The sequence below is a fragment of the Hyperolius riggenbachi genome, chromosome 4 (genome assembly GCF_040937935.1).
Source record: "Hyperolius riggenbachi isolate aHypRig1 chromosome 4, aHypRig1.pri, whole genome shotgun sequence".
NCBI classification, from domain to species: domain Eukaryota; kingdom Metazoa; phylum Chordata; class Amphibia; order Anura; family Hyperoliidae; genus Hyperolius; species Hyperolius riggenbachi.
This window is the reverse complement of record NC_090649.1, coordinates 20,381,199-20,397,682: the sequence shown is the minus strand read 5'-3', so window position 1 is coordinate 20,397,682 and position 16,484 is coordinate 20,381,199. Positions and strand designations below refer to the sequence as shown.

The 16,484-nt window shown below is 47.8% G+C and overlaps 1 non-coding gene across 1 annotated transcript; it reads left to right on the top strand.

Moving 5' to 3' along the window:
- The first annotated feature begins 1,258 nt into the window (after positions 1-1,258).
- LOC137505766 (U2 spliceosomal RNA) lies at positions 1,259-1,452 on the top strand. The gene has a single exon (XR_011020344.1). It is a non-coding gene; the product is annotated as a U2 spliceosomal RNA (small nuclear RNA).
- The last annotated feature ends 15,032 nt before the right edge of the window (positions 1,453-16,484 follow it).

Genomic DNA, 16,484 nt, shown 5'->3' with positions numbered 1-16,484 from the left:
TGGTCCCAGGAAGCCAAGCAGAAGTGCCTGAACTCAGCAGAGACTCGCAGCGGCCCGCTAAGGACGCTAACAGCCACGGATGCGCTGAGAGCAGCAGTGACACAACAGCTGATGCCGGCTTAGCCAGCAAGAATACAAAGAATGCAGGCGGGGAAACAGCTGGGAAGTCAGTTGACCCGCCCGAGACTCCTAAGCCCGCCCCTTCTGAAAGTGGATACGACACAATCCCCTGTGCCTGCATGCTGGAAAAATACAAAGCCAGAGAGGAAAATTAATCCAGAGGCGCCAGGACCGAGCGCTGCTGGAGACTCTGGTCAGGAGAAATGGAATACAGCAGAGTCTAAAAAGCAAAAGGAAGAGGAATAGAAGGAGAACGCAGGAGGCCCCCACTGTGGTACTAAGGAAGAGTCCCAGGGCATCTAAGAAATACAGATGGCTGAGTGTAGGGTTCTTTTCACGTGGTGTCTTTTGGTGATGGTGCTGTCCCTGCTGTCTGTAAATGTGAGGGGGATCGGCTCATCATACCGCCGGGGTGCAGTGCTGCAGGACCTTGCACATTTTAGGGCTGATAGTTTTTGTCTGCAGGATATGCCATCAGGTCCCCTGCCTGCCAGAGTAGGAACGAGGGCATTGGCGTGCTTTTTAATAAAGCCAGCATTTAAGTTTTGTCGAATGCTGTTATCGTTCCTGGGAGTATGATGGTCGTGTTTTGTATTAAATTCCGCAGAATTCCGGATTCCGCCGAAAATTTTTAAAAAATCTCTCTCTCGCTTTTCAAAAACTGCAATTCCCTACAAGATGATGGATGGAGGAGGAGGAAGAAGAGAGGAAGAGGGAGAGAGACAGAGATTGATTTTGTGTTTTTCCGGAAAATTCCGCGGAAATAAAAAAATTTCCGCGGAATTCCGTTTGAGAGGTTTAGCAATTCCGTTCGACTGCCGGAATCGGAATTGACCCAATTTCGGCCGGAATCATGGAATTAACAATTCCGCGGAGTCCAGCGAGCATTCCTAGAGAAGGAGGAGTTCTCCCTTGAAGCGGTGTGCAATATTTTCTTGGCAAGGTTATATGTGGTGTATCTGGTGGATAAAGGAGGCGTTGGAGAGGAGAAGGCGCAAGAATTATGGAAACAAAAAGAATGGGGCTCACTACTCTAATATTCTTTTAATTGATAAAGAACAGATTTAATAAAAGCTGGTATGATTGAACAATAAAGGCTGGGCAATATTGCTGCCAACCTGATGGAGAGATCCACGTGAGGGCTTTTTAAGTGATTTTGATCTGAAAGGCAAAAAAAAAAAAATCTGTTCTCATCAGTTTAATATCTGATACATCCCCTATCTGGGGACCATTAAATGGATTTTTGGAACAGGGAGATGGAAGAAGAGCTTGCTCTGTCCACTCCGCGCATCGACCTGGTATTGCAGTACCTCCAGGACCGGTGCACTACTCTCTCTTACTGGTGTCAAAAAACAGATCCAAACTACTCAAATACCCAGCTGACTAACAAAGTGAAGTGCGGTCAAGTGGAGAAATCAAGTGTCCCTCTGCAAAGTGAATTTCCCACTAGCAAGTGCTGTTTTGTCCCCCCTGCTGTGCGCTCTATGTCTGTGCTGCTACTGCTGGGTGCAGGATAGAGTTGAAATCCTCAATAAAAACATTGTTTCAAGTTGTGTCTGCTTTCTTTGTGCATCTGTGTCATTTATTAAGTAAGTCTGAATTTCGCCTGGCTATAAGAACTCGAGATCAGCCAAGAAAAGAAGGAAGGAAGAAAAAACAAAAAAAACAACTTTTTTTTAAATTTTACTTCGGATGAACTCTACTTGTGCTACGTAGTTGCGGCGTCCCCAAAAAATCCATGACCGGACCACTTTTCTTCATGTTTGCACTTTGTCCCCTGCAAGAGAAGGAGCAGCAGCACCCCTCCCCTGGAGAGCTGCCAGCGGACTGGCAGGCAGAGCCCTGGCTGCAGCCCCTTATATAGCCTGGGCCCAGGGCATTGTGACATCATCGGTTGACTTCCTGTGAGCACCTGCTCAGGTGCCTGCATCAGTGGCAGGCTGTGAGTGTGTGTAGCAGGCTAGGATGGCATCTCCTGCATAGGCTTTCCACTTCCCGGCCTGTGTCTCCCTCTTGTGGCACACCCCGCACGTCCAGACAGAAAAGGCGTTTAAGGGAAAGGAGAATGAACGAAGATAAACGCACTGTGTTTTCAACAGCCACAGCAAGCCTGCCAGGCTAGAGACTTTACTTCGTCTGCCCTCCACACTCTCTCCTAGCGTGTTGCCGGAATGCAAGGAGCCGGAAGCCTACTTTACTTTTCTTTTCAGCGTGGAGGCACGGCAGCGGAGGGGTGATGGCTGTTCCGGCAGTGGGCGGGGCCATGCAAATGCAATCAGGCGGCAGCTGAGCCTGGCCCGTGCGTCTGCGTTTAGCACAGGTGCGCCCATCCCGGTGGCCCGGCAGGCATGCAGAGGCAGTGGGAAGGGGGCCCCCCCTGGCAACCGTTAGCCGGCTGTGCCGTGCGGCGCTGTCCTGTGCGCTGGTCGCCGCTGCTGCATTTAGAAGGTAATTTGCCTTAATTCGCACAGAGGGTGCTGTGTCGGCGGGCGCAGCTGCGGATAATAATTGGGTTATCGCTTCTCGGCCTTTTGGCTAAGATCAAATTGGTCTTTGCCAGAGGTGATCCCAGGTTCTCCTTGTGGGGACCTGGGGGTAACGAGAAGTGATGGCGTCCTCGAGCGGTGGCGGAGATGGTGGAGGAGAACCATTTGTGAGGAAGCTGAAAAATACCTTGCGATTCCTGGTAAAGCCAGATAAAATGAAGGAGATGGGAGCGAAGCAATTCGTGGATATGGTGCTGTGCCGGGTACTTAGAGTAGAGGAGAAAGGAGACGTGTTCGCGATCCAGGACTTCCCCAACAAGGGTATGTATGACGTGACCTTCTATAGTGAAGATGCTGCTTTAAAAATACTGTCGGATTTCCAGAAATGCCAGCATGAGTGTGTAAAGTTGTTCCAAAGAGTCTTTCCGCTGTTCAGTGAAAAAGCGAGAACAATAACGGTACATCTGTATAATCCACATGTGGAGCCGGAGTTTGTGAGGGTTTGGCTGAGGAAATACTGTGAGGTGGTGGAGTCCCCTGAGAGAGTGATTAATCACAAGGGGTGGTATCGGAGCAAGCTCCGCTTCACTGTGAGATTTAAGAAGAGTGGTATGGACCTTGTGCACCCCCCTCCAGTGTTTTCTATCGCAGGGGAGAGGGGTTATATCACTTACCCTGGTCAGCCTATATACTGCAGGAAATGTGGTATGGTGGGACATATTGCAAATGACTGAGTTCGCTGCGCAGTGCAGGAGGTGCAGGAAGCCTGCCCATTCTGGAGCTTGTGATGTACCCAAGGTCTGTGATCTGTGTGGCAAAGCTGGTCACCTGGCCAGAAGCTGTGAGAAGATGCAGGGCTGTAAGGTCTATTCGTATGCTGACATGGTGGGCTCTGGAGGGAGGCGCTGGGAGAGCAGGCCTACCGATAAGGAAGGTAACAGGGCTCAGGCTGCTCCCCAGGGTCCTCCTGTGAGTGTAGCTACTGTCGGTGCGGAGGACCCGAAGCCGCAGCGGCCACGTAGGCAGAGCGGGGCTGGAGGAGGAGCTGGCTCTGTGCCAGCAGCCGCAGGGGAGATGAGCGCGTGTGTCTCTGCAGCTAATGAGATGCACGCTGCTCAGGCTCCCCCTGCTGATGTGTCCGGTGTGAGTGCCGAGAAATGTAACAATGTGCCTCCTCCTGAGGCTTCCTGTGTGGTTCCCCAGCAGCCCGAAGGCTCTGACAATAAAACTGTTCCCCCGGCTGAGTGTACGCCGCCAGATGCGGGCGGCGGAGGAGGCGGGGGGCGTGGCCAAAACCCGGAGAGGAGCACAGGAGAGCTGGCTGAGCCCTGTAGTCCCACGGACATGGATTGCTCCGTTGTGGGGGACGTGCAGGGCAAGGCTGGCTCTCTGCAGTCGGCAGACGTGGAGGCGGCAGCAAGAAGAAAAAAATCTTCTGCTGAGTGTAGTGTCGGGTCTGGAGGGGAATTCCTCCGTGGAGAAGGACCCAGATGTGTCAGATGCAACCTGTCTGGCTGCAGTTTCCAGCAGCGCAGACAGGGAAGAGAGCAGCAGCAGCAGCAGGAGTACAAAGGCTATGGGAGGTCACGTCATACAGGGGGAGGGGGAAGGCAGAAGACAACATCATGACGTCACCCACAGAGCTGAACAGCTGGAGTGGGGGGAGGAGCCCAACGGCTCTGGCTATTCAAAAGAATTTGGAGGGAAAGAAGATGTGTCCCACTGCTCTGAGTCAGAGAATGAAAGCCTCCTGACGGTTGGTTCCCCAGATAGCCTGGGGGAGGGGCCGGATCCGAACAGAGCAGAGGGGGATGAGACAGATTCCCTGCCAGATGCTCAGCAGCTGGTGGAAGAGTATGGTGAGGAGTCTGAGGAGGACCCTTACCAATGTAAAAAGGCCAGGATGGGAAGGTCCACTTCTGAAGAGGACCTGCAGATGGACACTGACTCTCCTGTGGCGTCCCCCTGTGGCTTAGGGGAGCCAGTGCGGCAGGTTGGGGCCCGGCCGGATATGGGCGCCGGGTGCCGATCAGTGGAGATGGAGGAGGAGGTGGATGGCTTTCAGAAGGAAAAAAATAGGAAAAAAAAGTACGAAGACGAGAACCGGTGAAGGGGCCAGCAGGCCGGAGACTAGGTCACAGAAAAGAAAATAGAGATGGAGGGCACTGTTAGGTCTTTTTTCACTCTGTTGGTGATGGGTTTGTCCCTCTTGTCGGTAAATGTGAGGGGTATCGGTTCCTCATATCGCCGGGCTGCCGTCTTGCAGGACTTACAGAAATTCAAAGTAGATATTTTTTGTCTGCAGGAGTGTGCCTTAGCGGCGGTGCCAGACTCTGGCGAGTGGACGCGGGGCACTGCCATCTGGTCTCCAGCTTGCCAGAGTAAGAACGAGGGGGTCGGTGTGTGTTTCAATAATGCCGGTATATCCGTGAAGGAGTGGGAGGTGGTTATACCGGGGAGGTTATTGAAGGTGGAGTTTGAGTATAGGAACTCCCGGTACCGTCTGTTCAATGGTTATGCTCCTGCTGACAAAAAAGAGAGGGAAACATTTTTAGAGATCTTAAGGTTGTACCTTCCCGGCCGCATTAACACCATAGTGGCCGGTGACTTTAATTGTATCAGAACGGTTGAGGATAGAGTGGGGATAGCGGATTCTAAATTAGATGTGACTAGTGGGATCCTCAACCAGATTGTTAGGGATTATGCCCTGCAGGACGCAGCACTGGTGGCCGACAATGGGGACAAAGACTTTACTTATTACTCTGATAAGGGCACAAGCAAGTCACGGATTGATTATTTCTTTCTCTCTAGGTATATGGTGGTTGATTCTATCTCGTACCACCCTAACACATTTTCTGATCACGTTTGCATTTTGTGTTCCCTAGGAGAGCAGGCGAAAGTGTCGTTTGGGAGAGGCGTCTGGAAGCTGAATGTGAGTCTGTTGGATGAGCCGGATTGCAAGGAGAAGTTTCAAGTGGTATGTAAGAAGTGGGTATGGAAACGGAAGTTTTTTGAGGATGTGTTAGAATGGTGGGACTGGTTTAAAAGGAAAGTGGCTGGGTTCTTTAAATGGTTTGCGCATGAAAGGTGTCGGGAGCGAAAGGAGGAAGAAGAGAAATGGTGTGTGAGAATTCAGTACTTGTTGAAGTTGAGAGAATGGGGACGAGAGGTGGAGAAGGAGTTAGAGGAGGCGAGAGAGCAGAAGAGAAAGTTGTTGGTGGAGAGGGGGAAAAGAGTGGTATTTTTGGCAAAAGTGAGAGAGTTAGAGGAAGGTGAGACATGTTCCCGGTTTTTTTTCAAACAAGCCTGTACGGGGAAAGATGTGTGGCAGTCGGTGATGTCTGGAGAGAAAGAGGTGGTGGGTGATGATGTGGTGAAGGAGGTGCGGAAGTTTTATGTTGATTTGTATGGTAAGGATCTGGGGGCATCTGAGCGGGAGATGGAGGAGTATTGTGGTGTGATTGGAGCACGAGTGAGCTCGATTGATGCACAGCAATTAGAGGGAGCAATTTGCATGGAGGAGGTCTGGGCGACTGTAAGCACCATGCAGACTGGGAAGACCCCTGGAAAGGACGGTCTCCCAGTTGAATTTTATAAATGGGCCTGGCCGGGGATCGGAGATTGCGTGGTAGAGGTGATCCAGGAGATTTTTTCTTCTGGACGATTAGCGAACTCGATGAAGGAGGGGGTCATCACTTTGATCCACAAAAAAGGAGACAAGCGCGAGATCAGGAACTGGCGGCCAATTTCGCTATTGGATGTCGACTATAAGTTGGCGGCGAAGTTGGTCGCTGGTAGATTGAGGAGTGTGATATCAGGTCTAGTCGGAGAGTGTCAAACATGTGCGGTGCCGGGTCGGCAAAGCTCAGATAACTTGGTGTTACTGAGGGACATGATTTATCATGCCAAAAATAACAACATGCCGATCATCGTCGAGGGGATAGATCTGGAGAAGGCGTTTGACAGGGTATCGCACTCCTTTCTCTTCAAAGTGTTGGCGAGGATGGGCGTGCCGGGTGGACTATTGAAGGTCATCAAGAGTTTCTACCACGAAGCGTCGAGTCAGGTTCTGGTGAACGGACATCTGTCTGAGGCTTTTCCAGTTCTGTCTGGTGTCAGACAGGGGTGTCCGTTGTCGCCCTTGGCCTTCATCTGTGTGATGGAGCCTCTGTTGCTGCAGATACAAAAAGATAAGGTGGTGAGAGGGTTTGAGGTGCCTGGGAGTGGAGGAAGTCAGGTGAAGTGCTTGGCGTATATGGATGATGTGTCATTGATAGGGAGCTCGCAAGCGGATGTGGACAGAATGAATTTGCATGTAAAGATCTTTTGTAGTGTGACTGGGATGGCTGTGAACTGGGGGAAGACCCAGTTGGCGTCTCTGGGTAAGAATGTGCCGGTGATAGTGAGGGATGTGGAGGTGGGAGAGGAAGTGAAGGTGTTGGGAGTGGTGTTTGATGCGGCCTTGAAAGGAGAGAAGACGTTGGAAGGCGTGAAGGGAAGTGTGGAGAGAAAGTTGAATATGTGGAGGTTGTGAAAGTTGTCTTTTACAGGCAAGGTGTTGGTGGTGAAGGCAGTGATCCTGCCTTTACTGCTATATTTTTGTAGGATTTTACCCCCTGGCAAATGGTGGCTGCGAAAGGTGCAGAGGTTGTTGTTTGTGTTTTTCTGGGGTTCCAAAATGGAAAAGGTGGCACGGGTGACGGTACACAAGAGTGTGGTTCTAGGTGGTTGGGATTTCCCTGACATTGATGTTTTTCTTTCTAGACACTATTTGGTGAGCGTGCACAAGGTTCTGACAGTAGGAGGGAGGGCATCTGACATGGTGAGGTATTTAGGGGGTTGGTTGTAGGTAAGGTTAGGATGGATCCAGAAGGACATGAGGAAGCCAATGGCATTTAAAGCGGCTCCATTCTATCTGAAAATTAAAGAAATGTGTGATAAGCTTGGCATACAGGATGTGAAAAACTGTAACAAAGACTATTTAAAGAAGCATATAAAAGAGAAGGAAGTGGTAACATACATCAAAGGAAAATCGTGTGCTCAGTCAGAGGAGGTGTGGAAAAGGATGGAAATAAAAGGGCTAACAAATAGACAAAGATGTGGTGTGGCTGGCACTGTCGGGTGGTCTGCCTACAAGACTGTTCTGTAAAACGAGAGGGCTCTGTGGATCCGACAGGTCCAGTGTGGAGGGGTGGAGGATGCTGATCATGTGTTTTGGGAGTGTGGGTTTGCAAAGGGGGTGTTTGGTAGACTGAGGGATTTTGTGAGGATGGTGACGGGTTGTGAAGGGCTCACTGCATGGAAGGTGATGGGCGGAGTGGCACTTGGTGACAAGGAAAGGGAAAGGAAGGCATGGTTGGTTTTTGGAGTATTAAAAGAGGTGTTGTGGGATGCCAGGAACATGGTGCTGTTTCAAAAGCTGGAATGGAGTGAAGAAGATGCGGTCAAATTGTTCCTGGCAAGACTGTATGTAACGTTCTTGTGGGATGCCAAAAGAGAAGGGGAAGGGAAGGCGGAGGAGAGGTGGTTGCAGGGAAAATGGAATCTGATGGTGTGAGATAATTTTATTAATTTTGAAATAAAAAAATATTTTTGCCGGATGATGATTTTAAGACCCGTACTGGTCAGATGGATGTCCAAGTGATGGCTGTAATGGTCAGATGGAAGTCCAAGGAATGGCTAAGTTTTTATGGTTTTTATTCTGAGGCCAAAAAAAAAAAAAAAAAAAAAATCGCTTCTCGGCCTTTCGGCTAAGACCAAGTGTAAAAGCTTGGTCGAGGTCGGAGGGCTTGGTTGGGGTCCCCTTTGCCGGGGGGGCCCCGAGCGTAGAGAGCGATGCATCACTGGAGGGGTGCGGAGAGTGATGCCCACAGGAGGACCTTACGCTTTCTGGTAAAGCCAGACTTCAGGAGGACAACTTCATTGAAAACCATTGTCGAAAGAGTACTGCTGACCACACTGCAACTGAAGGTAACCGACATCAAGATGCTGCAGGACTTTCAGAACCAAGGTATTTTTGATGTGACTTTTTTTCAAGAACCTACTCTGCTGAATGCATATGAACTAGTTAAAAAGAATGCTGCTGATCAGTTCCTGCTGAGAATGGAGGTAAAACCGTTGTCATTGATGAAAGATATCATGCTGACTGTACATATGTACAATCCAGACAGATCTGTCGATTGTGAGAGGTTTTTTGCTGAAATACTGTACCTCTTTGAGAGGGGGGACTGCCTTGCAGAATAAGTATGGTATTGATAACGGTAAATATAGATTCTTTGTTACCTTCAAGGAAGACCTGAATGGTATTGGAGGAGTCGCAAGGCCCCCTGCGGTGTTTACTTTTGGAGGAGAAAGGGGGTATTTGTTTTACCCTGGCATGCCCATGTTTTGTAGGGACTGCTGCAAGTTTGGGCACACTAACTAGCACTGTACAACAGGGGTCTGTTGCAGGAGGTGTGGTAGTGCTGACCACCTAACTGCCAAGTGCCCCTGCTGTAGAGTGTGTGATTTATGTGAGAAGCCAGGGCACTGGGCTAAGGACTGCGTTGCTCCTAGAAAGCCGCAGTTTTCCACAGTGGATAGGTCATGGTTTGATCCTAAGGATTATCCAGCTTTGGAGGCTGCTGATAGAGCTGGGCGGTGGAAGCCGAGAGGTGCCGCATGGATGGACAATAAGGCTGCTGACAGTGCTCCCGGTAAAACTTTTGCAGAGAGGAGGAAAGCGCTGTACAGCCTGTCAGGGCTGGGTATTGTAATGCTGAAAAGGCTTTGATAGAGGATGAGGAAAACGAGTGGAAGAAAAGGAGGGAAGCACGGAGATTGGCCCATGAAGTTGCTGAAGGGGGCGGGGCCACGTTTGAACAGACCAGTGGCGATGGGGTGAGAGAGTCTGCAGCTGAGCTGCAGAACGTCACTGCTAGCCCTGGTGCTGAGTTTCCCCCTGTGACAGAGGCTGCAGCTGCAGGGAAGGAGATGTGTGTAATCCCTGCTGGAGGAAAACAAGCTGCTGACGTGTCGGGGCTTCAGAACGGCTCTGATACAAATGTATCCAATTCTGCTGGCACTCTGCCCGGAGCTCCCGAGGTGGGGGGCGGGGCTAAAACGACACAAGCAGCTGATGGTCTTGAGCTGCAGAATAAAGATTTGTGTTCAGCGCAGAGTGTGGAGGAGGCTGAAAACAGAAGCAGCAATGAGACTGGGCAACCTGAGGGTGCTCTAGCTGAGCTGCAAGGAGACATGGGCTGTGATGCGGCTGGGCTCGCTAGTCCCCCAGGACAGCATAGTTCATCTGAGCTGCCGGGGGCGGAGCCTAACCAGCGGAGCTCCGACACAGAGGAGGATTTTGTTCTCAGCCAGACTGCCATATTAGACATGGAGGAGCAGTTCTGGTCTGTGGAGGGGGAGGAGGACAATGATGATGAAGATGTAGAAAGATGTAGAAAATTTTCAAAAAACCTGCCAATACCCCAAAAACAGAACGAAAGGGAAAAAAGGTGGGAGAGGGGGAAGGAAAAAAAGGTGATTGTTTGGTTTTTTTCCTGCCTGGATATGTAATTGATAATGTATTGAGCGCACATTCATAACTGTTTAATATGTAAATGCCTATTATTAAAATCCTCTCATTGAACGTAAGAGGAATTGGTTCAGTGGGAAGGAGGCATGCAGTTATTGACATATTAAAATATTATACATTTGATGTATTATTCTTACAGGAATGTGCGCTCAATAATATGCCGCAGGATGATGAGTGGCCGTATGGTCCTGCGGTGTGGTCCAGGGGACATAATAACAAGAATGAAGGTGTGGGAGTGTTGATAAAAAATGCGAGTATTTCTGTATGTAGTATGTTTCAGGTTGTACCTGGGAGACTGAGTATAGACTAAAGTATGTGGATAAAGAAATTAGAGTGTTCTGTGTGTATGGACCGGCTGAGAAGAGTGAAAGAGTTAATTTAATAAAAGAGTTGGCTTTATACTTACCTGGGCGGATGGATACGATTGTGGTGGGTGACTTTAATTAGGACGGCGGATGATAGGGAGGGTGAGGCTAAGACTGATAGTTCAAGCAAATGTTTGAATGATTTGGTGAGTGACTTTAAGCTGAAAGATGCGTTTCTGGATGTAGCGAATGCGGATAGGTTTACATTTTTCTCAGATAAAGGGACAGTTAAATCACGGATAGATTTTATTTTTGTTTCAGAGTTTTTGAATTTTCATGATTACAGACTTTTTCCGTTTTCATTTACAGATCATAAGGGCTTGTATGCAGAGGTAGATGTGGATTCGAGTGTGGTGTTTGGTAGGGGCTTATGGAAGTTTAATGTAGTGTTGTTGGAGGATGAGTCAGTATGGGAGGAGTTTGAGCGGAGGTATAAATGGTGGCAGTCTCGCAGGTGCAACTTTGAGAGTGTGTTGTTGTGGTGGGACTGGATGAAGTTGAGGTGTAAGGCGTATTTTAGGGGGTGTGGTTTGGTGATGGCACAAAAGGTGAGGTGGAGGGAGGAGGAGGCAAATATGAGGTTGCAAACTTTATATTGGTTCAGGAATAGAGGATATGATGTGGAGGGAGACATCGCTGTGGCAAGACAGGAGAGAAATAAAGTACTGGAGGAGAGGGGTAAAAAAATCATCTACAAGGCAAAATTGAGAGAGCTTGAGGAGGGTGAGAGGTGTACAAGATATTTCTTTAAAAAAGTGATGAGCAAGAGAGAGTGTATTACTAGTGTGTTAGAGGAGGGGGTGGAAGTGGGAGGAGATAGAGTGGTGGGTGTGGTGAAAGAGTTTTATGCAAATTTATATAAGGGTAGAGAGGTGGAGCCAATTGAGAGAATGGAGAAGTACTTGGAGTCATTTGATTAAATTATGAGTGAGGAGGAAAAGACCGGGTTGGAAGCAGAGTTTGTGGAGAAAGAAGTGTATGAGGCAGTATGTGGAATGTCATTAAATAAAACACCTGGAAAGGACGGATTACCGAGATAATTCTATATTAAGGCTTGGCCTTTGATAAAAAAATGACTTTATGGAGTTGGTAAACTCTTGCTGCAGCGGTGTCTCCCTCTCACCATCTATGAGGGAGGGGGTGGTGACATTATTGTATAAAAAAGGGGATAAAAAGATCTTAAGAATTGGAGACCAATAACACTCCTGAACGTTGACTATAAGATTATCGCAAAAATCATCGCAAATAGAATTAAATTGGTTGTCAGGAGTGTTATTGGTCAAGCGCAGACGTGCGCAATTCCAGAGAGGAGGATTTCAGACAATCTAATCCTCCTCAGAGATATGATTTATTATACTAAGATTAATAATACGTGTTTGATTGCGGAGTCGATTGATCTGGAGAAAGCGTTTGATAGGGTGTCGCATGTGTCTTTGTTTGAGGTGTTGAAGCGAATGGGTTTTCCTGAGAGAATTATGAATGTGATAAAGTGTTTGTATAAGGATGTGGTGAGTCAGGTGATTGTGAATGGCAGGGTGAGTGAGAGTTTTGCTGTGAGAGCGGGTGTGAGGCAGGGATGTCCCTTGTCCCCCCTAATCTTCGTGTGTGTGGTTGAACCGTTTTTGAGTATGATTCAGTATGATAGTAGAATTAAGGGTGTGGTTGTGCCTGGTAGTGTTGGGATGCAATTTAAAATAATGGCTTACATGGATGATATAGTTATCCTGGGGGGCTCCCAGGGCGACTTTCAAAGAGCGAATAGGCAGTTGGATGAGTTTTGTGAGGTGTCTGCGATGAAGGTGAATTGGAGTAAGTCTAAGGTGTGTGTGTATGGTAGGCAGATGGAAGTTGAAAGGGGATTGGTTGATAGAGTGGAAGAGCTAGAGGTGTTAGGGATAACGTTTGATAAAGAGTTGAATGGAAAAGTAGCGTTTGAGAGGTTGTTTGAAAAGATTAAGAAAAAATTGGATTTTTTGGCGGTTGAGGCAACTTTCTTTCATGGGTAAGGTGTTGGTTATAAATCTGTCATTTTCCCACTAATTTTGTACACGTGTGTTTTGCCACCAAGGGATGGGTGGGTTAGACGGGTTAAGCGGATCGTTTTTTTATTTTTGTGGGGTTCAAAAATGGAGACGTGTAAGAGGGACAAAATAGAAAAAGCGGTCACGGCAGGTGGGTTGGGATTACCAGATTTATTTTTCTTTTTGGAATTACATTATTGGGCGAATATTAGATTTTTTGAGCTTAACAATAGGGTGTTTTTTATGTGTAGATATTTGATGGGATGGCACTTTATAAGGTGGGGTTTATGTGTTAAAGATCTCACGAAACCAGTAGCGTTAGTCACTCCACAATTTTATTTAAGGTTAAAGATATTTTATGACAAACACAATCTAGAGGTGTTGGGTGCGCAGGTGAAAGATAAGAAAAAGATAGTAGAATTAGTGAAGAGTAAGGTAAGTATGAATGAAATTCCATTTTTGAATGAGGATGAAACGGTGGTGGCTTGGAAGAATTTCTTGTTGCAAGGCGTGGAGAACAGATGGAAGGATGTTGTGTGGATGTCGTTCCTGGGATGCCTCCCAACAAGGAGCTTCCTAAAAACACGAAATATTATTAATTCAGACAGATGCCCGAGACCTGGGTGTAATATGATAGAAAATACTTACCATATTTTCTGGGATTGTGAGTTTGCGTGTATGGTGAGACAGAGGCTGAGTCTTTTTTGAGCAGAGTTGTTTGATGCAAGAGTGTTGTCTTTTTTGTTTGTGTTTACTGGATTGGTACCTGTAAAGAAAGAGAGAGGTTAGTATGGTTGTTTAGTGTGGTATGGGATATGAGGAATACATTGATTTTTAAGAAAGAGGAGGTGACTGTGGATAGGGCTGTGAGGACTGTGATGGCGCGTTTGTATTACTGTTATAAATATGATTTGCATAAATGTGGGAAGAAAAAAGCGGATGCATGGTGGCAGATGTGGGAAGAAAAAAGCGGATGCATGGTGGCAGACTTGGAGATGAAGTATTTTGTGTAGGTTGCTTTGTGTAGGTTGTAATTTTTGTATATAGTGTAATTTTTGGTAAATAGGCGATGGTCTGTAAATATGTAAAGATAATTCAAATAAGGTGAATAAATTTAATACCGAAATGATGATTACAGAATATACCTTTTGTGAAAGAGGTAATGGGAGTTTATCGATGAAGCCAGGCATTTTATTCTAAAATCTGATCGGAAAAATCGCTTCTCGGCCTTTTGGCTGCGATCAAGTGTCGTGGCCAGAGGTTTGGTCGGGGTTTCCTCTCTTTTGGGGGGCCCCGAGCTGACGGGGGGGCGATCGCCCATTCGGTGCGGGAGGATCGAGTCGGAGGGGGTGAAGAAAACCCTACGTTTCCTGGTACAGCCAGAGTACAAGACACAGATTAATACCGACAAGATCATCGAGGAGGTGCTTATGAAGACCTTGGGACTTAAGGTAATGGAAATAAGGATGGTTCAAGATTTCCAGGCACAGGGGTTGTACGATGTTACATTTCATTCCGAGCCAGACTGCCTCAATGCTTGTGAGGAAGCTAAGAAAAAATGTGCTGTTGGTTTATTGAAATATATCACTGTGAAGCCGTTATTTATGCTACAAGAAACAATGGTTACAGTCCACATGTACAACCCCTTCATTGACTTGGCGGTGGTACGAATTTTCCTAAGGCAGTACTGCTCCTCAGTAAAAGGGGGTGACCCAGTCCTGAACAAATATGGTATAATGACTGGGAAGTACCGTTTTTTTTGTCCGTTTCAGGGAGGATCCCCAGGGTATTGGAGGGGTGATGAGACCCCCAGCTGTCTTCAACCATTATGAGGAACGTGGTTTCTTGTTCTATAAGGATATGCCACAGTACTGTAGATTGTGCAACCGTTATGGGCATATCAGTGACAATTGTAAGACTGGCAAGTGTTGCAGGCATTGTAACAGTCCTGACCACGCAACCGGAGAGTGCCTGGGAAGGAAGAAATGCTTTCTATGTGGAGAGCAGGGTCACTATGCGGCTTGGTGTCCTAGGAAGAGTGGTGCTGCACGAGATCACGCTGATTCAGTCTCGGAGGCTGAAGAGCTGGCGCAGACTGTACGGGAGACATGGGTGAGGAGAGAGCAGAAGCTGGCCACGCCCCCTGCTGCCACCACCGCGTCTGCTGCTGAGAAGCCTGTATCGGAGCTGACTGCTGCCGGTGATGAAGGGGAGCAGCGTGTGATCAGTGCTACGATCACTGCTGACTCACAGGCTGAGCGGCGCTGCGGGGAGGCTGGAGGATCTAACCAGGTTGCTGCTGCTGTTACTAATGACGCTGATGTATCGAGTGCCCCTGCTGCAGATGATTCTGGGCTGGCTGCTGTGTGGACGTCTGAAACTGCTCCTGTTACTAAGGATGCAGGGGAGGACGGAGGAGGCACTGGGATTTGTAGTCCCACAGGGCAGCCAGTATCAGAGGAGCAGCCAGGAAAAGGGGCGGAGCTACAGCTGATTGTGGAGGAGGACGGAGCATCAGATTCAAATGCTCCTGTTGCAATTCTGGATTGTCAGGACCCCTTCTATGATTGGTCCATGGAGGGGGAGGGGCCTGAAGATGCAAAGGAGGAGGGTGTGTGAGAGAGAATCAGATATGGACACTCTAGGATGTGATGCATCAGATGAAGATGAGGATGATGATGATGACAGACCCCCTACTGCAGGCCAGAGGCAGAGGCAAGATAGTGGGGAGGAAGGAGTGTCACACAAGAGGCACAAAGTGGACGAAGCAGAATTGCTCAAATCTGTGTTTTTGAGCGATGACACTTTACCTGATATTCCTGTGGAGTTTGGAGAGCCGCTGGATTCTCCTGGGTCCCCGGCTCAGCCTTTTCTTCAGGCGGAAGACGTCGTGCAATTTGAGCAGACCTGCAAAATAAAAGGGAAAGGCTGAGGGAGGGGGAAGGAGAGGAAGGAGAAAGGACATAAAAAATGAGTGAGTGAGTTTCTTTTGTGTAAGTAATTGATTCCTGCAATAAAATGATGTAATGGTGAATATTAAGGTGTTATCAGTGAATGTCCGCGGGGTGCGGGCATTGTGCAGGAGGATAGCCATTTTAGATATTTTGAATCAACATAATGCAGATATAATTTTATTGCAGGAATGCTCCTTGGCCTCAGTTCCTGGGGCGGAGGAATGGGACGGCGACGCTGTGTGGTCTGCCGGATGTAAGTCTAAGAGCGAGGGTGTAGGGGTGCTGATCAAAAATAGAAACATTAAGGTTGTAAGCTATACTGCTATTATTCCAGGGAGAATGATGTGTTTGTTGAGTTATTTAGGTGGTACGCAGCGTGACCAAGTGTCCGGTGTGACACGAAACGGCCGTCGCTCTCCGCCATGCTCTCCGCCATCCTCACCCGCCACCCACCTCCTCCACCACCACTGTCTACACATGGGTCAGGTAACGAGAAGGCTCATGTAAGATACTTGATATGATGGAATATTTTTGCTGCAAATAAATACACACATCAAAGGACGGAAGGTGCACGTTGTTTTCTCTCTGTTAATCTGAAGAATGTTGTGTTTGTTGAGTTATTTTGGTTAAAGTTTACGTTTGTTTAATATTTATGCACCGGCAGATAAACAAGAATAGATTTTTTGGAGAATTTAAGGGTGCATCTACCCGGGAGAGTGGATACCCTAGTTGCTGGGGATTTTAATTTAATTAGGGATAAGGGTGATAGAGAGGGGCGGGGAGAGTCTAGTTTAGATATTTCTAGTAAAAACTTTAATTTGTTGGTGGAGGATTTTTCTTTGAAAGATGCTTATGAAGAAATAAAGGACGTTTTTGTCTGATAAAGGGACTGTGAAGTCCCGTATTGATTATGTCTTGGGGTCTACATTTATGGATTTTTTGAGTTTCAGGTTAATTGTTTGTAC